This window comes from Scyliorhinus torazame, unplaced genomic scaffold (assembly GCF_047496885.1).
Source record: "Scyliorhinus torazame isolate Kashiwa2021f unplaced genomic scaffold, sScyTor2.1 scaffold_37, whole genome shotgun sequence".
Classification (NCBI taxonomy): domain Eukaryota; kingdom Metazoa; phylum Chordata; class Chondrichthyes; order Carcharhiniformes; family Scyliorhinidae; genus Scyliorhinus; species Scyliorhinus torazame.
Window position 1 is genome coordinate 2420259 of NW_027307764.1, and position 24129 is coordinate 2444387.

Below are 24129 nucleotides of genomic sequence, written 5' to 3' on the forward strand. Positions count from 1 at the left end.
TCTCCAGGCCGTGCTGAAGGAGGCGACACCGTTCTGTAACCAGCACCTTGTTATATCAGATTTGACAGGACCATCCACAGCCTGGTGTCAGGGTCCAGGCCTGGCTGAAGGAGGTGACACCGTTCTGTAACCAGCACCTTGTTATATCAGATTTGACTGGACCATCCACAGCCTGGTGTCAGGCTCCAGGCCGCGCTGAAGGAGGCAACACCGTTCTGTAACCAGCTCCTTGTTATATCAGATTTGACAGGACCATCCACAGCCTGGTGTCAGGCTCCAGGCCTGGCTGAAGGAGGTGACACCGTTCTGTAACCAGCACCTTGTTATATCAGATTTGACTGGACCATCCACAGCCTGGTGTCAGGCTCCAGGCCGTGCTGAAGGAGGCGACACCGTTCTGTAACCAGCACCTTGTTATATCAGATTTGACAGGACCATCCAGAGCCTGGTGTCAGGCTCCAGGCCGTGCTGAAGGAGGCGACACCGTTCTGTAACCAGCTCCTTGTTATATCAGATTTGACAGGACCATCCACAGCCTGGTGTCAGGCTCCAGGCCGTGCTGAAGGAGGCGACACCGTTCTGTAACCAGCTCCTTGTAATATCAGATTTGACAGGACCATCCACAGCCTGGTGTCAGGCTCCAGGCCGTGCTGAAGAAGGTGACACCGTTCTGTAACCAGGACCTTGTTATATCAGATTTGACAGGACCATCCACAGCCTGGTGTCAGGCTCCAGGCCGTGCTGAAGGAGGTGACACCGTTCTGTAACCAGCTCCTTGTAATATCAGATTTGACAGGACCATCCACAGCCTGGTGTCAGGCTCCAGGCCGTGCTGAAGGAGGTGATACCGTTCTGTAACATGCTCCTTGTTATATCAGATTTGACAGGACCATCCACAGCCTGGTGTCAGGCTCCAGGCCGTGCTGAAGGAGGCGACACCGTTCTGTAACCAGCACCTTGTTATATCAGATTTGACAGGACCATCCACAGCCTGGTGTCAGGCTCCAGGCCGTGCTGAAGGAGGCGACACCGTTCTGTAACCAGCTCCTTGTTATATCAGATTTGACAGGACCATCCACAGCCTGGTGTCAGGCTCCAGGCCGTGCTGAAGGAGGCGACACCGTTCTGTAACCAGCTCCTTGTTATATCAGATTTGACAGGACACTCCACAGCCTGGTGTCAGGCTCCAGGCCGTGCTGAAGGAGGCGACACCGTTCTGTAACCAGCTCCTTGTTATATCAGATTTGACAGGACCATCCACAGCCTGGTGTCAGGCTCCAGGCCGTGCTGAAGGTGGCGACACCGTTCTGTAACCAGCACCTTGTTATATCAGATTTGACAGGACACTCCACAGCCTGGTGTCAGTCTCCAGGCCGTGCTGAAGGAGGTGACACCGTTCTGTAACCAGCTCCTTGTTATATCAGATTTGACTGGACCATCCACAGCCTGGTGTCAGGCTCCAGGCCGTGCTGAAGGAGGCGACACCGTTCTGTAACCAGGTCCGTGTTATATCAGATTTGACAGGACCATCCACAGCATGGTGTCAGGCTCCAGGCCGTGCTGAAGGAGGTGAGACCGTTCTGTAACCATCTCCTTGTTATATCAGATTTCACAGGACCATCCACAGCCTGGTGTCAGGCTCCAGGCCGTGCTGAAGGAGGCGACACCGTTCTGTAACCAGCTCCTTGTTATATCAGATTTGACAGGACCATCCACAGCCTGGTGTCAGGCTCCAGGCCGTGCTGAAGGAGGCAACACCGTTCTGTAACCAGCTCCTTGTTATATCAGATTTGACAGGACCATCCACAGCCTGGTGTCAGGCTCCAGGCCGTGCTGAAGGAGGCAACACCGTTCTGTAACCAGCTCCTTGTTATATCAGATTTGACAGGACAATCCACAGCCTGGTGTCAGGCTCCAGGCCGTGCTGAAGGAGGCGACACCGTTCTGTAACCAGCTCCTTGTATCAGATTTGACAGGACCATCCACAGCCTGGTGTCAGGCTCCAGGCCGTGCTGAAGGAGGCGACACCGTTCTGTAACCAGCTCCTTGTTGTATCAGATTTGACAGGACCATCCACAGCCTGGTGTCAGGATCCAGGCCGTGCTGAAGGAGGCGACACCGTTCTGTAACCAGCTCCTTGTTATATCAGATACGACAGGACTATCCACAGCCTGGTGTCAGGCTCCAGGCCGTGCTGAAGGAGGTGACACCGTTCTGTAACCAGCACCTTGTTATATCAGATTGGACAGGACCATCCACAGCCTGGTGTCAGGCTCCAGGCCGTGCTGAAGGAGGCGACACCGTTCTGTAACCAGCTCCTTGTTGTATCAGATTTGACAGGACCATCCACAGCCTGGTGTCAGGCTCCAGGCCGTGCTGAAGGAGGCGACACCGTTCTGTAACCAGCTCCTTGTTATATCAGATACGACAGGACCATCCACAGCCTGGTGACAGGCTCCAGGCCGTGCTGAAGGAGGCGACACCGTTCTGTAACCAGCTCCTTGTTATATCAGATTTGACAGGACCATCCACAGCCTGGTGTCAGGCTCCAGGCCGTGCTGAAGGAGGCGACACCGTTCTGTAACCAGCACCTTGTTATATCAGATTTGGCAGGACCATCCACAGCCTGGTGTCAGGCTCCAGGCCGTGCTGAAGGAGGCGACACCGTTCTGTAACCAGCTCCTTGTTGTATCAGATTTGACAGGACCATCCACAGCCTGGTGTCAGGATCCAGGCCGTGCTGAAGGAGGCGACACCGTTCTGTAACCAGCTCCTTGTTATATCAGATACGACAGGACCATCCACAGCCTGGTGTCAGGCTCCAGGCCGTGCTGAAGGAGGCGACACCGTTCTGTAACCAGCTCCTTGTTATATCAGATTTGACAGGACCATCCACAGCCTGGTGTCAGGCTCCAGGCCGTGCTGAAGGAGGCGACACCGTTCTGTAACCAGCTCCTTGTTTTCTCAGATTTGACAGGACCATCCACAGCCTGGTGTCAGGCTCCAGGCCGTGCTGAAGGAGGCGACACCGTTCTGTAACCAGCTCCTTGTTATATCAGATTTGACAGGACTATCCACAGCCTGGTGTCAGGCTCCAGGCCGTGCGGAAAGAGGCGACACCGTTCTGTAACCAGCTCCTTGTTATATCACATTTGACAGGACCATCCACAGCCTGGTGTCAGGCTCCAGGCCGTGCTGAAGGAGGCGACACCGTTCTGTAACCAGCTCCTTGTTATATCAGATTTGACAGGACCATCCACAACCTGGTGTCAGGCTCCAGGCCGTGCTGAAGGAGGCGACACCGTTCTGTAACCAGCTCCTTGTTATATCAGATTTGACAGGACCATCCACAGCCTGGTGTCAGGCTCCAGGCCGTGCTGAAGGAGGTGACACCGTTCTGTAACCAGCACCTTGTTGTATCAGATTTGACAGGGCCATCCACAGCCTGGTGTTAGGGTCCAGGCCGTGCTGAAGGAGGCGACACCTTTCTGTAACCAGCACCTTGTTATATCAGATTTGACAGGACCATCTACAGCCTGGTGTCAGGCTCCAGGCCGTGCTGAAGGAGGTGACACCGTTCTGTAACCAGCACCTAGTTATATCAGATTTGACAGGACCATCCACAGCCTGGTGTCAGGCTCCAGGCCGTGCTGAAGGAGGCGACACCGTTCTGTATCCAGCTCCTTGTTATATCAGGTTTGACAGGACCAACCACATCTGGTGTCAGGCTCCAGGCCGTGCTGAAGGAGGTGACACCGTTCTGTAAACAGCTCCTTTTTTATCAGATTTGACAGGACCATCCACAGCCTGATGTCAGGCTCCAGGCCGTGCTGAAAGAGGCGACACCGTTCTGTAACCAGCTCCTTGTTATATCAGATTTGACAGGACCATCCACAGCCTGGTGTCAGGCTCCAGGCCGTGCTGACGGAAGTGACACCGTTCTGTAACCAGCTCCTTGTTATATCAGATTTGACAGGACCATCCACAGCCTGGTGTCAGGCTCCAGGCCGTGCTGAAGGAGGTGACACCGTTCTGTAACCAGCTCCTTGTTATATCAGATTTGACAGGACCATCCACAGCCTGTTGTCAGGCTCCAAGCCGTGCTGAAGGAGGCGACACCGTTCTGTAACAAGCTCCTTGTTATATCAGATTTGACAGGACCATCCACAGCCTGGTGTCAGGCTCCAGGCCATGCTGAAGGAGGCGACACCGTTCTGTAACCATCTCCTTGTTATATCAGATTTGACAGGACCATCCACAGCCTGGTGTCAGGCTCCAGGCCGCGCTGAAGGAGGTGACACCGTTCTGTAACCAGCTCCGTGTTATATCAGATTTGACAGGACCATCCACAGCCTGGTGTCAGGCTCCAGGCCGTGCTGAAGGAGGCGACACCGTTCTGTAACCAGCTCCTTGTTATATCAGATTTGACATGACCACCCACAGACTGGTGTCAGGCTCCAGGCCGTGCTGAAGGAGGCGACACCGTTCTGTAACCAGCTCCTTGTTGTATCAGATTTGACAGAACCATCCACAGCCTGGTGTCAGGCTCCAGGCCGTGCTGAAGGAGGCGACACCGTTCTGTAACCAGCTCATTGTTATATCAGATTTGACAGAACCATCCACAGCCTGGTTTCAGGCTCCAGGCCGTGCTGAAGGAGGCGACACCGTTCTGTAACCAGCTCCTTGTTATATCAGATTTGACAGGACCATCCACAGCCTGGTGTCAGGCTCCAGGCCGTGCTGAAGGAGGCGACACCGTTCTGTAACCAGCACTTTGTTGTATCAGATTTGACAGGATCATCCACAGCCTGGTGTCAGGATCCAGGCCGTGCTGAAGGAGGCAACACCGTTCTGTAACCAGCTCCTTGTTGTATCAGATTTGACAGGACCATCCACAGCCTGGTGTCAGGCTCCAGGCCGTGCTGAAGGAGGCGACACCGTTCTGTAACCAGCTCCTTGTTATATCAGATTTGACAGGACCATCCACAGCCTGGTGTCAGGCTCCAGGCCGTGCTGAAGGATGCGACACCGTTCAGTAACCAGCTCCTTGTTTTATCAGATTTGACAGGACCATCCACAGCCTGGTGTCAGGCTCCAGGCCGTGCTGAAGGAGGCGACACCGTTCTGTAACCAGCTCCTTGTTATATCAGATTTGACAGGACTATCCACAGCCTGGTGTAAGGCTCCAGGCCGTGCTGAAGGAGGCGACACCGTTCTGTAACCAGCTCCTTGTTATATCAGATTTGACAGGACCATCCACAGCCTGGTGTCAGGCTCCAGGCCGTGCTGAAGGAGGCGACACCGTTCTGTAACCAGCACCTTGTTGTATCAGATTTGACAGGACCATCCACAGCCTGGTGTTAGGGTCCAGGCCGTGCTGAAGGAGGCGACACCCATCTGTAACCAGCACCTTGTTATATCAGATTTGACAGGACCATCTACAGCCTGGTGTCAGGCTCCAGGCCGTGCTGAAGGAGGAGACACCGTTCTGTAACCAGCTCCTTGTTATATCAGGTTTGACAGTACCAACCACAGCCTGGTGTCAGGCTCCAGGCCGTGCTGAAGGAGGTGACACCGTTCTGTAACCAGCTCCTTTTTTATCAGATTTGACAGGACCATCCACGGCCTGGTGTCAGGCTCCAGGCCGTGCTGAAGGAGGCGACATCGTTCTGTAACCAGCTCCTTGTTATGTCAGATTTAACAGGACCATCCACAGCCTGGTGTCAGGCTCCAGGCCCTGCTGAAGGAGGCGACACCGTTCTGTAACCAGCTCCTTGTTATATCAGATTTGACAGGACCATCCACAGCCTGGTGTCAGGCTCCAGGCCGTGCTGAAGGAGGCCACACCGTTCTGTAACCAGCACCGTGTTATATCAGATTCGACAGGACCATCCACAGCCTGCTGTCAGGCTCCAGGCCGTGCTGAAGGAGGCGACACCGTTCTGTAACCAGCTCCTTGTTTTCTCAGATTTGACAGGACCATCCACAGCCTGGTGTCAGGCTCCAGGCCGTGCTGAAGGAGGCGACACCGTTCTGTAACCAGCTCCTTGTTATATCAGATTTGACAGGACTATCCACAGCCTGGTGTAAGGCTCCAGGCCGTGCTGAAGGAGGCGACACCGTTCTGTAACCAGCTCCTTGTTATATCAGATTTGACAGGACCATCCACAACCTGGTGTCAGGCTCCAGGCCGTGCTGAAGGAGGCGACACCGTTCTGTAACCAGCTCCTTGTTATATCAGATTTGACAGGACCATCCACAGCCTGGTGTCAGGCTCCAGGCCGTGCTGAAGGAGGTGACACCGTTCTGTAACCAGCACCTTGTTGTATCAGATTTGACAGGGCCATCCACAGCCTGGTGTTAGGGTCCAGGCCGTGCTGAAGGAGGCGACACCTTTCTGTAACCAGCACCTTGTTATATCAGATTTGACAGGACCATCTACAGCCTGGTGTCAGGCTCCAGGCCGTGCTGAAGAAGGAGACACCATTCTGTAACCAGCACCTAGTTATATCAGATTTGACAGGACCATCCACAGCCTGGTGTCAGGCTCCAGGCCGTGCTGAAGGAGGCGACACCGTTCTGTATCCAGCTCCTTGTTATATCAGGTTTGACAGGACCAACCACATCTGGTGTCAGGCTCCAGGCCGTGCTGAAGGAGGTGACACCGTTCTGTAAACAGCTCCTTTTTTATCAGATTTGACAGGACCATCCACAGCCTGGTGTCAGGCTCCAGGCCGTGCTGAAGGAGGCGACATCGTTCTGTAACCAGCTCCTTGTTATGTCAGATTTGACAGGACCATCCACAGCCTGGTGTCAGGCTCCAGGCCGTGCTGAAGGAGGCGACACCGTTCTGTAACCTGCTCCTTGTTATATCAGATTTGACAGGGCCATCCACAGCCTGATGTCAGGCTCCAGGCCGTGCTGAAGGAGGCGACACCGTTCTGTAACCAGCTCCTTGTTATATCAGATTTGACAGGACCATCCACAGCCTGGTGTCAGGCTCCAGGCCGTGCTGAAAGAGGCGACACCGTTCTGTAACCAGCTCCTTGTTATATCAGATTTGACAGGACCATCCACAGCCTGGTGTCAGGCTCCAGGCCGTGCTGACGGAAGTGACACCGTTCTGTAACCAGCTCCTTGTTATATCAGATTTGACAGGACCATCCACAGCCTGGTGTCAGGCTCCAGGCCGTGCTGAAGGAGGTGACACCGTTCTGTAACCAGCTCCTTGTTATATCAGATTTGACAGGACCATCCACAGCCTGTTGTCAGGCTCCAAGCCGTGCTGAAGGAGGCGACACCGTTCTGTAACCAGCTCCTTGTTATATCAGATTTGACAGGACCATCCACAGCCTGGTGTCAGGCTCCAGGCCATGCTGAAGGAGGCGACACCGTTCTGTAACCATCTCCTTGTTATATCAGATTTGACAGGACCATCCACAGCCTGGTGTCAGGCTCCAGGCCGCGCTGAAGGAGGTGACACCGTTCTGTAACCAGCTCCGTGTTATATCAGATTTGACAGGACCATCCACAGCCTGGTGTCAGGCTCCAGGCCGTGCTGAAGGAGGCGACACCGTTCTGTAACCAGCTCCTTGTTATATCAGATTTGACATGACCATCCACAGACTGGTGTCAGGCTCCAGGCCGTGCTGAAGGAGGCGACACCGTTCTGTAACCAGCTCCTTGTTGTATCAGATTTGACAGAACCATCCACAGCCTGGTGTCAGGCTCCAGGCCGTGCTGAAGGAGGCGACACCGTTCTGTAACCAGCACCTTGTTATATCAGATTTGACAGGACCATCCACAGCCTGGTGTCAGGCTCCAGGCCGTGCTGAAGGAGGCGACACCGTTCTGTAACCAGCTCCTTGTTATATCAGATTTGACAGGACCATCCACAGCCTGGCGTTCAGGCTCCAGGCCGTGCTGAAGGAGGCGACACCGTTCTGTAACCAGCACCTTGTTGTATCAGATTTGACAGGATCATCCACAGCCTGGTGTCAGGATCCAGGCCGTGCTGAAGGAGGCGACACCGTTCTGTAACCAGCTCCTTGTTATATCAGATACGACAGGACTATCCACAGCCTGGTGTCAGGCTCCAGGCCGTGCTGAAGGAGGCGACACCGTTCTGTAACGAGGTCCTTGTTATATCAGATTTGACAGGACCATCCACAGCCTTGTGTCAGGCTCCAGGCCGTGCTGAAGGAGGCGACACCGTTCTGTAACCAGCTCCTTGTTGTATCAGATTTGACAGGACCATCCACAGCCTGGTGTCAGGCTCCAGGCCGTGCTGAAGGAGGCGACACCGTTCTGTAACCAGCTCCTTGTTATATCAGATTTGACAGGACCATCCACAGCCTGGTGTCAGGCTCCAGGCCGTGCTGAAGGATGCGACACCGTTCTGTAACCAGCACCTTGTTATATCAGATTTGACAGGACCATCCACAGCCTGGTGTCAGGCTCCAGGCCGTGCTGAAGGAGGCAACACCGTTCTGTAACCAGCTCCTTGTTATATCAGATTTGACAGGACTATCCACAGCCTGGTGTAAGGCTCCAGGCCGTGCTGAAGGAGGCGACACCGTTCTGTAACCAGCTCCTTGTTATATCAGATTTGACAGGACCATCCACAGCCTGGTGTCAGGCTCCAGGCCGTGCTGAAGGAGGCGACACCGTTCTGTAACCAGCACCTTGTTGTATCAGATTTGACAGGACCATCCACAGCCTGGTGTTAGGGTCCAGGCCGTGCTGAAGGAGGCGACACCCATCTGTAACCAGCACCTTGTTATATCAGATTTGACAGGACCATCTACAGCCTGGTGTCAGGCTCCAGGCCGTGCTGAAGGAGGAGACATCGTTCTGTAACCAGCTCCTTGTTATATCAGGTTTGACAGTACCAACCACAGCCTGGTGTCAGGCTCCAGGCCGTGCTGAAGGAGGTGACACCGTTCTGTAACCAGCTCCTTTTTTATCAGATTTGACAGGACCATCCACGGCCTGGTGTCAGGCTCCAGGCCGTGCTGAAGGAGGCGACATCGTTCTGTAACCAGCTCCTTGTTATGTCAGATTTAACAGGACCATCCACAGCCTGGTGTCAGGCTCCAGGCCGTGCTGAAGGAGGCGACACCGTTCTGTAACCAGCTCCTTGTTATATCAGATTTGACAGGACCATCCACAGCCTGGTGTCAGGCTCCAGGCCGTGCTGACGGAAGTGACACCGTTCTGTAACCAGCTCCTTGTTATATCAGATTTGACAGGACCATCCACAGCCTGGTGTCAGGCTCCAGGCCGCGCTGAAGGAGGCGACACCGTTCTGTAACCAGCTCCTTGTTATATCAGATTTGACAGGACCATCCACAGCCTGGTGTCAGGCTCCAGGCCGTGCTGAAGGAGGCGACACCGTTCTGTAACCTGCTCCTTGTTATATCAGATTTGACAGGACCATCCACAGCCTGGTCTCAGGCTCCAGGCCGTGCTGAAGGAGGCGACACCGTTCTGTAACCAGCTCCTTGTTGTATCAGATTAGACAGGACCATCCACAGCCTGGTGTCAGGCTCCAGGCCGTGCTGAATAAGGCAACACCGTTCTGTAACCAGCTCCTTGTTATATCAGATTTGACAGGACAATCCACAGCCTGGTGTCAGGCTCCAGGCCGTGCTGAAGGAGGCGACACCGTTCTGTAACCAGCTCCTTGTTATATCAGATTTGACAGGACCATCCACAGCCTGGTGTCAGGCTCCAGGCCGTGCTGAAGGAGGTGACACCGTTCTGTAACCAGCTCCTTGTTATATCAGATTTGACAGGACCATCCACAGCCTGGTGTCAGGCTCCAGGCCGTGCTGAAGGAGGCGACACCGTTCTGTAACCAGCACCTTGTTATATCAGATTTGACAGGACCATCCACAGCCTGGTGTCAGGCTCCAGGCCTGGCTGAAGGAGGTGACACCGTTCTGTAACCAGCACCTTGTTATATCAGATTTGACTGGACCATCCACAGCCTGGTGTCAGGCTCCAGGCCGTGCTGAAGGAGGCGACACCGTTCTGTAACCAGCACCTTGTTATATCAGATTTGACAGGACCATCCAGAGCCTGGTGTCAGGCTCCAGGCCGTGCTGAAGGAGGCGACACCGTTCTGTAACCAGCTCCTTGTTATATCAGATTTGACAGGACCATCCACAGCCTGGTGTCAGGCTCCAGGCCGTGCTGAAGGAGGCGACACCGTTCTGTAACCAGCTCCTTGTAATATCAGATTTGACAGGACCATCCACAGCCTGGTGTCAGGCTCCAGGCCGTGCTGAAGGAGGTGACACCGTTCTGTAACCAGGACCTTGTTATATCAGATTTGACAGGACCATCCACAGCCTGGTGTCAGGCTCCAGGCCGTGCTGAAGGAGGTGACACCGTTCTGTAACCAGCTCCTTGTAATATCAGATTTGACAGGACCATCCACAGCCTGGTGTCAGGCTCCAGGCCGTGCTGAAGGAGGTGATACCGTTCTGTAACATGCTCCTTGTTATATCAGATTTGACAGGACCATCCACAGCCTGGTGTCAGGCTCCAGGCCGTGCTGAAGGAGGCGACACCGTTCTGTAACCAGCACCTTGTTATATCAGATTTGACAGGACCATCCACAGCCTGGTGTCAGGCTCCAGGCCGTGCTGAAGGAGGCGACACCGTTCTGTAACCAGCTCCTTGTTATATCAGATTTGACAGGACCATCCACAGCCTGGTGTCAGGCTCCAGGCCGTGCTGAAGGAGGCGACACCGTTCTGTAACCAGCTCCTTGTTATATCAGATTTGACAGGACACTCCACAGCCTGGTGTCAGGCTCCAGGCCGTGCTGAAGGAGGCGACACCGTTCTGTAACCAGCTCCTTGTTATATCAGATTTGACAGGACCATCCACAGCCTGGTGTCAGGCTCCAGGCCGTGCTGAAGGTGGCGACACCGTTCTGTAACCAGCACCTTGTTATATCAGATTTGACAGGACACTCCACAGCCTGGTGTCAGTCTCCAGGCCGTGCTGAAGGAGGTGACACCGTTCTGTAACCAGCTCCTTGTTATATCAGATTGGACTGGACCATCCACAGCCTGGTGTCAGGCTCCAGGCCGTGCTGAAGGAGGCGACACCGTTCTGTAACCAGGTCCGTGTTATATCAGATTTGACAGGACCATCCACAGCATGGTGTCAGGCTCCAGGCCGTGCTGAAGGAGGTGAGACCGTTCTGTAACCATCTCCTTGTTATATCAGATTTCACAGGACCATCCACAGCCTGGTGTCAGGCTCCAGGCCGTGCTGAAGGAGGCGACACCGTTCTGTAACCAGCTCCTTGTTATATCAGATTTGACAGGACCATCCACAGCCTGGTGTCAGGCTCCAGGCCGTGCTGAAGGAGGCAACACCGTTCTGTAACCAGCTCCTTGTTATATCAGATTTGACAGGACCATCCACAGCCTGGTGTCAGGCTCCAGGCCTGGCTGAAGGAGGTGACACCGTTCTGTAACCAGCACCTTGTTATATCAGTTTTGACTGGACCATCCACAGCCTGGTGTCAGGCTCCAGGCTGTGCTGAAGGAGGCAACACCGTTCTGTAACCAGCTCCTTGTTATATCAGATTTGACAGGACCATCCACAGCCTGGTGTCAGGCTCCAGGCCTGGCTGAAGGAGGTGACACCGTTCTGTAACCAGCACCTTGTTATATCAGATTTGACAGGACCAACCACAGCCTGGTGTCAGGCTCCAGGCCGTGCTGAAGGAGGCGACACCGTTCTGTAACCAGCTCCTTGTTATATCAGATTTGACAGGACCATCCACAGCCTGGTGTCAGGCTCCAGGCCGTGCTGAAGGAGGCAACACCGTTCTGTAACCAGCTCCTTGTTATATCAGATTTGACAGGACCATCCACAGCCTGGTGTCAGGCTCCAGGCCGTGCTGAAGGAGGTGACACCGTTCTGTAACCAGCACCTTGTTATATCAGATTTGACAGGACAATCCACAGCCTGGTGTCAGGCTCCAGGCCGTACTGAAGGAGGCGACACCGTTCTGTAACCAGCTCCTTGTATCAGATTTGACAGGACCATCCACAGCCTGGTGTCAGGCTCCAGGCCGTGCTGAAGGAGGCGACACCGTTCTGTAACCAGCTCCTTGTTGTATCAGATTTGACAGGACCATCCACAGCCTGGTGTCAGGATCCAGGCCGTGCTGAAGGAGGCGACACCGTTCTGTAACCAGCTCCTTGTTATATCAGATACGACAGGACTATCCACAGCCTGGTGTCAGGCTCCAGGCCGTGCTGAAGGAGGTGACACCGTTCTGTAACCAGCACCTTGTTATATCAGATTGGACAGGACCATCCACAGCCTGGTGTCAGGCTCCAGGCCGTGCTGAAGGAGGCGACACCGTTCTGTAACCAGCTCCTTGTTGTATCAGATTTGACAGGACCATCCACAGCCTGGTGTCAGGCTCCAGGCCGTGCTGAAGGAGGCGACACCGTTCTGTAACCAGCTCCTTGTTATATCAGATACGACAGGACCATTCACAGCCTGGTGACAGGCTCCAGGCCGTGCTGAAGGAGGCGACACCGTTCTGTAACCAGCTCCTTGTTATATCAGATTTGACAGGACCATCCACAGCCTGGTGTCAGGCTCCAGGCCGTGCTGAAGGAGGCGACACCGTTCTGTAACCAGCACCTTGTTATATCAGATTTGACAGGACCATCCACAGCCTGGTGTCAGGCTCCAGGCCGTGCTGAAGGAGGCGACACCGTTCTGTAACCAGCTCCTTGTTGTATCAGATTTGACAGGACCATCCACAGCCTGGTGTCAGGATCCAGGCCGTGCTGAAGGAGGCGACACCGTTCTGTAACCAGCTCCTTGTTATATCAGATACGACAGGACCATCCACAGCCTGGTGTCAGGCTCCAGGCCGTGCTGAAGGAGGCGACACCGTTCTGTAACCAGCTCCTTGTTATATCAGATTTGACAGGACCATCCACAGCCTGGTGTCAGGCTCCAGGCCGTGCTGAAGGAGGCGACACCGTTCTGTAACCAGCTCCTTGTTTTCTCAGATTTGACAGGACCATCCACAGCCTGGTGTCAGGCTCCAGGCCGTGCTGAAGGAGGCGACACCGTTCTGTAACCAGCTCCTTGTTATATCAGATTTGACAGGACCATCCACAGCCTGGTGTCAGGCTCCAGGCCGTGCGGAAAGAGGCGACACCGTTCTGTAACCAGCTCCTTGTTATATCACATTTGACAGGACCATCCACAGCCTGGTGTCAGGCTCCAGGCCGTGCTGAAGGAGGCGACACCGTTCTGTAACCAGCTCCTTGTTATATCAGATTTGACAGGACCATCCACAACCTGGTGTCAGGCTCCAGGCCGTGCTGAAGGAGGCGACACCGTTCTGTAACCAGCTCCTTGTTATATCAGATTTGACAGGACCATCCACAGCCTGGTGTCAGGCTCCAGGCCGTGCTGAAGGAGGTGACACCGTTCTGTAACCAGCACCTTGTTGTATCAGATTTGACAGGGCCATCCACAGCCTGGTGTTAGGGTCCAGGCCGTGCTGAAGGAGGCGACACCTTTCTGTAACCAGCACCTTGTTATATCAGATTTGACAGGACCATCTACAGCCTGGTGTCAGGCTCCAGGCCGTGCTGAAGGAGGTGACACCGTTCTGTAACCAGCACCTAGTTATATCAGATTTGACAGGACCATCCACAGCCTGGTGTCAGGCTCCAGGCCGTGCTGAAGGAGGCGACACCGTTCTGTATCCAGCTCCTTGTTATATCAGGTTTGACAGGACCAACCACATCTGGTGTCAGGCTCCAGGCCGTGCTGAAGGAGGTGACACCGTTCTGTAAACAGCTCCTTTTTTATCAGATTTGACAGGACCATCCACAGCCTGATGTCAGGCTCCAGGCCGTGCTGAAAGAGGCGACACCGTTCTGTAACCAGCTCCTTGTTATATCAGATTTGACAGGACCATCCACAGCCTGGTGTCAGGCTCCAGGCCGTGCTGACGGAAGTGACACCGTTCTGTAACCAGCTCCTTGTTATATCAGATTTGACAGGACCATCCACAGCCTGGTGTCAGGCTCCAGGCCGTGCTGATGGAGGTGACACCGTTCTGTAACCAGCTCCTTGTTATATCAGATTTGACAGGACCATCCACAGCCTGTTGTCAGGCTCCAAGCCGTGCTGAAGGAGGCGACACCGTTCTGTAACAAGCTCCTTGTTATATCAGATTTGACAGGACCATCCACAGCCTGGTGTCAGGCTCCAGGCCATGCTGAAGGAGGCGACACCGTTCTGTAACCATCTCCTTGTTATATCAGATTTGACAGGACCATCCACAGCCTGGTGTCAGGCTCCAGGCCGCGCTGAAGGAGGTGACACCGTTCTGTAACCAGCTCCGTGTTATATCAGATTTGACAGGACCATCCACAGCCTGGTGTCAGGCTCCAGGCCGTGCTGAAGGAGGCGACACCGTTCTGTAACCAGCTCCTTGTTATATCAGATTTGACATGACCACCCACAGACTGGTGTCAGGCTCCAGGCCGTGCTGAAGGAGGCGACACCGTTCTGTAACCAGCTCCTTGTTGTATCAGATTTGACAGAACCATCCACAGCCTGGTGTCAGGCTCCAGGCCGTGCTGAAGGAGGCGACACCGTTCTGTAACCAGCTCATTGTTATATCAGATTTGACAGAACCATCCACAGCCTGGTTTCAGGCTCCAGGCCGTGCTGAAGGAGGCGACACCGTTCTGTAACCAGCTCCTTGTTATATCAGATTTGACAGGACCATCCACAGCCTGGTGTCAGGCTCCAGGCCGTGCTGAAGGAGGCGACACCGTTCTGTAACCAGCACCTTGTTGTATCAGATTTGACAGGATCATCCACAGCCTGGTGTCAGGATCCAGGCCGTGCTGAAGGAGGCGACACCGTTCTGTAACCAGCTCCTTGTTGTATCAGATTTGACAGGACCATCCACAGCCTGGTGTCAGGCTCCAGGCCGTGCTGAAGGAGGCGACACCGTTCTGTAACCAGCTCCTTGTTATATCAGATTTGACAGGACCATCCACAGCCTGGTGTCAGGCTCCAGGCCGTGCTGAAGGATGCGACACCGTTCAGTAACCAGCTCCTTGTTTTATCAGATTTGACAGGACCATCCACAGCCTGGTGTCAGGCTCCAGGCCGTGCTGAAGGAGGCGACACCGTTCTGTAACCAGCTCCTTGTTATATCAGATTTGACAGGACTATCCACAGCCTGGTGTAAGGCTCCAGGCCGTGCTGAAGGAGGCGACACCGTTCTGTAACCAGCTCCTTGTTATATCAGATTTGACAGGACCATCCACAGCCTGGTGTCAGGCTCCAGGCCGTGCTGAAGGAGGCGACACCGTTCTGTAACCAGCACCTTGTTGTATCAGATTTGACAGGACCATCCACAGCCTGGTGTTAGGGTCCAGGCCGTGCTGAAGGAGGCGACACCCATCTGTAACCAGCACCTTGTTATATCAGATTTGACAGGACCATCTACAGCCTGGTGTCAGGCTCCAGGCCGTGCTGAAGGAGGAGACACCGTTCTGTAACCAGCTCCTTGTTATATCAGGTTTGACAGTACCAACCACAGCCTGGTGTCAGGCTCCAGGCCGTGCTGAAGGAGGTGACACCGTTCGGTAACCAGCTCCTTTTTTATCAGATTTGACAGGACCATCCACGGCCTGGTGTCAGGCTCCAGGCCGTGCTGAAGGAGGCGACATCGTTCTGTAACCAGCTCCTTGTTATGTCAGATTTAACAGGACCATCCACAGCCTGGTGTCAGGCTCCAGGCCCTGCTGAAGGAGGCGACACCGTTCTGTAACCAGCTCCTTGTTATATCAGATTTGACAGGACCATCCACAGCCTGGTGTCAGGCTCCAGGCCGTGCTGAAGGAGGCCACACCGTTCTGTAACCAGCACCGTGTTATATCAGATTCGACAGGACCATCCACAGCCTGCTGTCAGGCTCCAGGCCGTGCTGAAGGAGGCGACACCGTTCTGTAACCAGCTCCTTGTTTTCTCAGATTTGACAGGACCATCCACAGCCTGGTGTCAGGCTCCAGGCCGTGCTGAAGGAGGCGACACCGTTCTGTAACCAGCTCCTTGTTATATCAGATTTGACAGGACTATCCACAGCCTGGTGTAAGGCTCCAGGCCGTGCTGAAGGAGGCGACACCGTTCTGTAACCAGCTCCTTGTTATATCAGATTTGACAGGACCATCCACAACCTGGTGTCAGGCTCCAGGCCGTGCTGAAGGAGGCGACACCGTTCTGTAACCAGCTCCTTGTTATATCAGATTTGACAGGACCATCCACAGCCTGGTGTCAGGCTCCAGGCCGTGCTGAAGGAGGTGACACCGTTCTGTAACCAGCACCTTGTTGTATCAGATTTGACAGGGCCATCCACAGCCTGGTGTTAGGGTCCAGGCCGTGCTGAAGGAGGCGACACCTTTCTGTAACCAGCACCTTGTTATATCAGATTTGACAGGACCATCTACAGCCTGGTGTCAGGCTCCAGGCCGTGCTGAAGAAGGAGACACCATTCTGTAACCAGCACCTAGTTATATCAGATTTGACAGGACCATCCACAGCCTGGTGTCAGGCTCCAGGCCGTGCTGAAGGAGGCGACACCGTTCTGTATCCAGCTCCTTGTTATATCAGGTTTGACAGGACCAACCACATCTGGTGTCAGGCTCCAGGCCGTGCTGAAGGAGGTGACACCGTTCTGTAAACAGCTCCTTTTTTATCAGATTTGACAGGACCATCCACAGCCTGGTGTCAGGCTCCAGGCCGTGCTGAAGGAGGCGACATCGTTCTGTAACCAGCTCCTTGTTATGTCAGATTTGACAGGACCATCCACAGCCTGGTGTCAGGCTCCAGGCCGTGCTGAAGGAGGCGACACCGTTCTGTAACCTGCTCCTTGTTATATCAGATTTGACAGGGCCATCCACAGCCTGATGTCAGGCTCCAGGCCGTGCTGAAGGAGGCGACACCGTTCTGTAACCAGCTCCTTGTTATATCAGATTTGACAGGACCATCCACAGCCTGGTGTCAGGCTCCAGGCCGTGCTGAAAGAGGCGACACCGTTCTGTAACCAGCTCCTTGTTATATCAGATTTGACAGGACCATCCACAGCCTGGTGTCAGGCTCCAGGCCGTGCTGACGGAAGTGACACCGTTCTGTAACCAGCTCCTTGTTATATCAGATTTGACAGGACCATCCACAGCCTGGTGTCAGGCTCCAGGCCGTGCTGAAGGAGGTGACACCGTTCTGTAACCAGCTCCTTGTTATATCAGATTTGACAGGACCATCCACAGCCTGTTGTCAGGCTCCAAGCCGTGCTGAAGGAGGCGACACCGTTCTGTAACCAGCTCCTTGTTATATCAGATTTGACAGGACCATCCACAGCCTGGTGTCAGGCTCCAGGCCATGCTGAAGGAGGCGACACCGTTCTGTAACCATCTCCTTGTTATATCAGATTTGACAGGACCATCCACAGCCTGGTGTCAGGCTCCAGGCCGCGCTGAAGGAGGTGACACCGTTCTGTAACCAGCTCCGTGTTATATCAGATTTGACAGGACCATCCACAGCCTGGTGTCAGGCTCCAGGCCGTGCTGAAGGAGGCGACACCGTTCTGTAACCAGCTCCTTGTTATATCAGATTTGACATGACCATCCACAGACTGGTGTCAGGCTCCAGGCCGTGCTGAAGGAGGCGACACCGTTCTGTAACCAGCTCCTTGTTGTATCAGATTTGACAGAACCATCCACAGCCTGGTGTCAGGCTCCAGGCCGTGCTGAAGGAGGCGACACCGTTCTGTAACCAGCACCTTGTTATATCAGATTTGACAGGACCATCCACAGCCTGGTGTCAGGCTCCAGGCCGTGCTGAAGGAGGCGACACCGTTCTGTAACCAGCTCCTTGTTATATCAGATTTGACAGGACCATCCACAGCCTGGCGTTCAGGCTCCAGGCCGTGCTGAAGGAGGCGACACCGTTCTGTAACCAGCACCTTGTTGTATCAGATTTGACAGGATCATCCACAGCCTGGTGTCAGGATCCAGGCCGTGCTGAAGGAGGCGACACCGTTCTGTAACCAGCTCCTTGTTATATCAGATACGACAGGACTATCCACAGCCTGGTGTCAGGCTCCAGGCCGTGCTGAAGGAGGCGACACCGTTCTGTAACGAGGTCCTTGTTATATCAGATTTGACAGGACCATCCACAGCCTTGTGTCAGGCTCCAGGCCGTGCTGAAGGAGGCGACACCGTTCTGTAACAAGCTCCTTGTTGTATCAGATTTGACAGGACCATCCACAGCCTGGTGTCAGGCTCCAGGCCGTGCTGAAGGAGGCGACACCGTTCTGTAACCAGCTCCTTGTTATATCAGATTTGACAGGACCATCCACAGCCTGGTGTCAGGCTCCAGGCCGTGCTGAAGGATGCGACACCGTTCTGTAACCAGCACCTTGTTATATCAGATTTGACAGGACCATCCACAGCCTGGTGTCAGGCTCCAGGCCGTGCTGAAGGAGGCAACACCGTTCTGTAACCAGCTCCTTGTTATATCAGATTTGACAGGACTATCCACAGCCTGGTGTAAGGCTCCAGGCCGTGCTGAAGGAGGCGACACCGTTCTGTAACCAGCTCCTTGTTATATCAGATTTGACAGGACCATCCACAGCCTGGTGTCAGGCTCCAGGCCGTGCTGAAGGAGGCGACACCGTTCTGTAACCAGCACCTTGTTGTATCAGATTTGACAGGACCATCCACAGCCTGGTGTTAGGGTCCAGGCCGTGCTGAAGGAGGCGACACCCATCTGTAACCAGCACCTTGTTATATCAGATTTGACAGGACCATCTACAGCCTGGTGTCAGGCTCCAGGCCGTGCTGAAGGAGGAGACACCGTTCTGTAACCAGCTCCTTGTTATATCAGGTTTGACAGTACCAACCACAGCCTGGTGTCAGGCTCCAGGCCGTGCTGAAGGAGGTGACACCGTTCTGTAACCAGCTCCTTTTTTATCAGATTTGACAGGACCATCCACGGCCTGGTGTCAGGCTCCAGGCCGTGCTGAAGGAGGCGACATCGTTCTGTAACCAGCTCCTTGTTATGTCAGATTTAACAGGACCATCCACAGCCTGGTGTCAGGCTCCAGGCCGTGCTGAAGGAGGCGACACCGTTCTGTAACCAGCTCCTTGTTATATCAGATTTGACAGGACCATCCACAGCCTGGTGTCAGGCTCCAGGCCGTGCTGACGGAAGTGACACCGTTCTGTAACCAGCTCCTTGTTATATCAGATTTGACAGGACCATCCACAGCCTGGTGTCAGGCTCCAGGCCGCGCTGAAGGAGGCGACACCGTTCTGTAACCAGCTCCTTGTTATATCAGATTTGACAGGACCATCCACAGCCTGGTGTCAGGCTCCAGGCCGTGCTGAAGGAGGCGACACCGTTCTGTAACCTGCTCCTTGTTATATCAGATTTGACAGGACCATCCACAGCCTGGTCTCAGGCTCCAGGCCGTGCTGAAGGAGGCGACACCGTTCTGTAACCAGCTCCTTGTTGTATCAGATTAGACAGGACCATCCACAGCCTGGTGTCAGGCTCCAGGCCGTGCTGAATAAGGCAACACCGTTCTGTAACCAGCTCCTTGTTATATCAGATTTGACAGGACAATCCACAGCCTGGTGTCAGGCTCCAGGCCGTGCTGAAGGAGGCGACACCGTTCTGTAACCAGCTCCTTGTTATATCAGATTTGACAGGACCATCCACAGCCTGGTGTCAGGCTCCAGGCCGTGCTGAAGGAGGTGACACCGTTCTGTAACCAGCTCCTTGTTATATCAGATTTGACAGGACCATCCACAGCCTGGTGTCAGGCTCCAGGCCGTGCTGAAGGAGGCGACACCGTTCTGTAACCAGCACCTTGTTATATCAGATTTGACAGGACCATCCACAGCCTGGTGTCAGGCTCCAGGCCGTGCTGAAGGAAGCGATACCGTTCTGTAACCAGCTCCTTGTTATATCAGATTTGACAGGACCATCCACAGCCTGGTGTCAGGCTCCAGGCCGTGCTGAAGGAGATGACACCGTTCTGTAACCAGCTCCTTGTTGTATCAGATTTGACAGGACCATCCACAGCCTGGTGTCAGGGTCCAGGCCGTGCTGAAGGAGGTGACACCGTTCTGTAACCAGCTCCTTGTTATATCAGATACGACAGGACTATCCACAGCCTGGTGTCAGGCTCCAGGCCGTGCTGAAGGAGGTGACACCGTTCTGTAACCAGGTCCTTGTTATATCAGATTTGACAGGACCATCCACAGCCTGGTGTCAGGCTCCAGGCCGTGCTGAAGGAGGGGACACAGTTCTGTAACCAGCTTCTTGTTTTATCAGATTTGACAGGACCATCCACAGCCTGGTGTCAGGCTCCAGGCCGTGCTGAAGGAGGCGACAGCGTTCTGTAACCAGCACCTTGTTATATCAGATTTGACAGGACCATCCACAGCCTGGTGTCAGGCTCCAGGCCGTGCTGAAGGAGGCGACACCGTTCTGTAACCAGCTCCTTGTTATATCAGATTTGACAGGACAATCCACAGCCTGGTGTCAGGATCCAGGCCGTGCTGAAGGAGGCGACACCGTTCTGTAACCAGCTCCTTGTTATATCAGATACGACAGGACCATCCACAGCCTGGTGTCAGGCTCCAGGCCATGCTGAAGGAGGCCACACCGTTCTGTAACCAGGACCTTGTTATATCAGATTTGACAGGCCCATCCACAGCCTGGTGTAAGGCTCCAGGCCGTGCTGAAGGAGGTGACACCGTTCTGTAACCAGCTCCTTGTTATATCAGATTTGACAGGACCATCCACAGCCTGGTGTCAGGCTCCAGGCCGTGCTGAAGGAGGCAACACCGTTCTGTAACCAGCTCCTTGTTATATCAGATTTGACAGGAACATCCACAGCCTGGTGTCAGGCTCCAGGCCGTGCTGAAGGAGGTGACACCGTTCTGTAACCAGCTCCTTGTTATTTCAGATTTGACAGGACCATCCACAGCCTGGTGTCAGGCTCCAGGCCGTGCTGAAGGAGGCGACATCGTTCTGTTACCAGCTCCTTGTTATGTCAGATTTGATAGGACCATCCACAGCCTGGTGTCTGGCTCCAGCCCGTGCTGAAGGAGGTGATACCGTTCTGTAACCAGCACCTTGTTGTATCAGATTTGACAGGACCATCCACAGCCTGGTGTCAGGCTCCAGGCCGTGCTGAAGGAGGCGACACTGTTCTATAACCAGCTCCTTGTTATATCAGATTTGACAGGACCATCCACAGCCTGGTGTCAGGCTCCAGGCCGTGCTGAAGGAGGCGACATCGTTCTGTAACCAGCTCCTTGTTATGTCAGATTTGACAGGACCATCCACAGCCTGGTGACAGGCTCCAGGCCGTGCTGAAGGAGGTGATACCGTTCTGTAACCAGCACCTTGTTGTATCAGATTTGACAGGACCATCCACAGCCTGGTGTCGGGCTCCAGGCCGTGCTGAAGGAGGCGACATCGTTTTGTAACCAGCTCCTTGTTATGTCAGATTTGACAGGACCATCCACAGCCTGGTGTCAGGCTCCAGGCCGTGCTGAAGGAGGTGATACCGTTCTGTAACCAGCTCCTTGTTATATCTGATTTGACAGGACCATCCCCAGCCTGGTGTCAGGCTCCAGGCCGTGCTGAAGGAGGCGACACTGTTCTATAAACAGCTCCTTGTTATATCAGATTTGACAGGACCATCCACAGCCTGGTGTCAGGCTCCAGGCCGTGCTGACGGAGGTGACACCGTTCTGTAACCAGCTCTTTGTTATATCAGATTTGACAGGACCATCCACAGCCTGGTGTCAGGCTCCAGGCCGTGCTGAAGGAGGCGACACCGTTCTGTAACCAGCATCTTGTTATATCAGATTTGACAGGACCATCCACAGCCTGGTGTCAGGCTCCAGGCCGTGCTGAAGGAGGCGACACCGTTCTGTAACCAGCTCCTTGTTATATCAGATACGACAGGACTATCCACAGCCTGGTGACAGGCTCCAGGCCGTGCTGAAGGAGGCGACACCGTTCGGTAACCAGCTCCTTGTTATATCAGATTTGACAGGACCATCCACAGCCTGGTGTCAGGCTCCAGGCCGTGCTGAAGGAGGCGACACCGTTCTGTAACCAGGTCCTTGTTATATCAGATTTGACAGGACCATCCACAGCCTGGTGTCAGGCTCCAGGCCGTGCTGAAGGAGGCGACACCGTTCTGTAACCAGCTCCTTGTTATATCAGATTTGACAGGAGCAACCACAGCCTGGTGTCAGGCTCCAGGCCGTGCTGAAGGAGGCGACACCATTCTGTAACCAGCTCCTTGTTATATCAGATTTGACAGGACCATCCACAGCCTGGTGTCAGGCTCCAGGCCGTGCGGAAAGAGGCGACACCGTTCTGTAACCAGCTCCTTGTTATATCACATTTGACAGGACCATCCACAGCCTGGTGTCAGGCTCCAGGCCGTGCTGAAGGAGGCGACACCGTTCTGTAACCAGCTCCTTGTTATATCAGATTTGACAGGACCATCCACAACCTGGTGTCAGGCTCCAGGCCGTGCTGAAGGAGGCGACACCGTTCTGTAACCAGCTCCTTGTTATATCAGATTTGACAGGACCATCCACAGCCTGGTGTCAGGCTCCAGGCCGTGCTGAAGGAGGTGACACCGTTCTGTAACCAGCACCTTGTTGTATCAGATTTGACAGGGCCATCCACAGCCTGGTGTTAGGGTCCAGGCCGTGCTGAAGGAGGCGACACCTTTCTGTAACCAGCACCTTGTTATATCAGATTTGACAGGACCATCTACAGCCTGGTGTCAGGCTCCAGGCCGTGCTGAAGGAGGTGACACCGTTCTGTAACCAGCACCTAGTTATATCAGATTTGACAGGACCATCCACAGCCTGGTGTCAGGCTCCAGGCCGTGCTGAAGGAGGCGACACCGTTCTGTATCCAGCTCCTTGTTATATCAGGTTTGACAGGACCAACCACATCTGGTGTCAGGCTCCAGGCCGTGCTGAAGGAGGTGACACCGTTCTGTAAACAGCTCCTTTTTTATCAGATTTGACAGGACCATCCACAGCCTGATGTCAGGCTCCAGGCCGTGCTGAAGGAGGCGACACCGTTCTGTAACCAGCTCCTTGTTATATCAGATTTGACATGACCACCCACAGACTGGTGTCAGGCTCCAGGCCGTGCTGAAGGAGGCGACACCGTTCTGTAACCAGCTCCTTGTTGTATCAGATTTGACAGAACCATCCACAGCCTGGTGTCAGGCTCCAGGCCGTGCTGAAGGAGGCGACACCGTTCTGTAACCAGCTCATTGTTATATCAGATTTGACAGAACCATCCACAGCCTGGTTTCAGGCTCCAGGCCGTGCTGAAGGAGGCGACACCGTTCTGTAACCAGCTCCTTGTTATATCAGATTTGACAGGACCATCCACAGCCTGGTGTCAGGCTCCAGGCCGTGCTGAAGGAGGCGACACCGTTCTGTAACCAGCACCTTGTTGTATCAGATTTGACAGGATCATCCACAGCCTGGTGTCAGGATCCAGGCCGTGCTGAAGGAGGCGACACCGTTCTGTAACCAGCTCCTTGTTGTATCAGATTTGACAGGACCATCCACAGCCTGGTGTCAGGCTCCAGGCCGTGCTGAAGGAGGCGACACCGTTCTGTAACCAGCTCCTTGTTATATCAGATTTGACAGGACCATCCACAGCCTGGTGTCAGGCTCCAGGCCGTGCTGAAGGATGCGACACCGTTCAGTAACCAGCTCCTTGTTTTATCAGATTTGACAGGACCATCCACAGCCTGGTGTCAGGCTCCAGGCCGTGCTGAAGGAGGCGACACCGTTCTGTAACCAGCTCCTTGTTATATCAGATTTGACAGGACTATCCACAGCCTGGTGTAAGGCTCCAGGCCGTGCTGAAGGAGGCGACACCGTTCTGTAACCAGCTCCTTGTTATATCAGATTTGACAGGACCATCCACAGCCTGGTGTCAGGCTCCAGGCCGTGCTGAAGGAGGCGACACCGT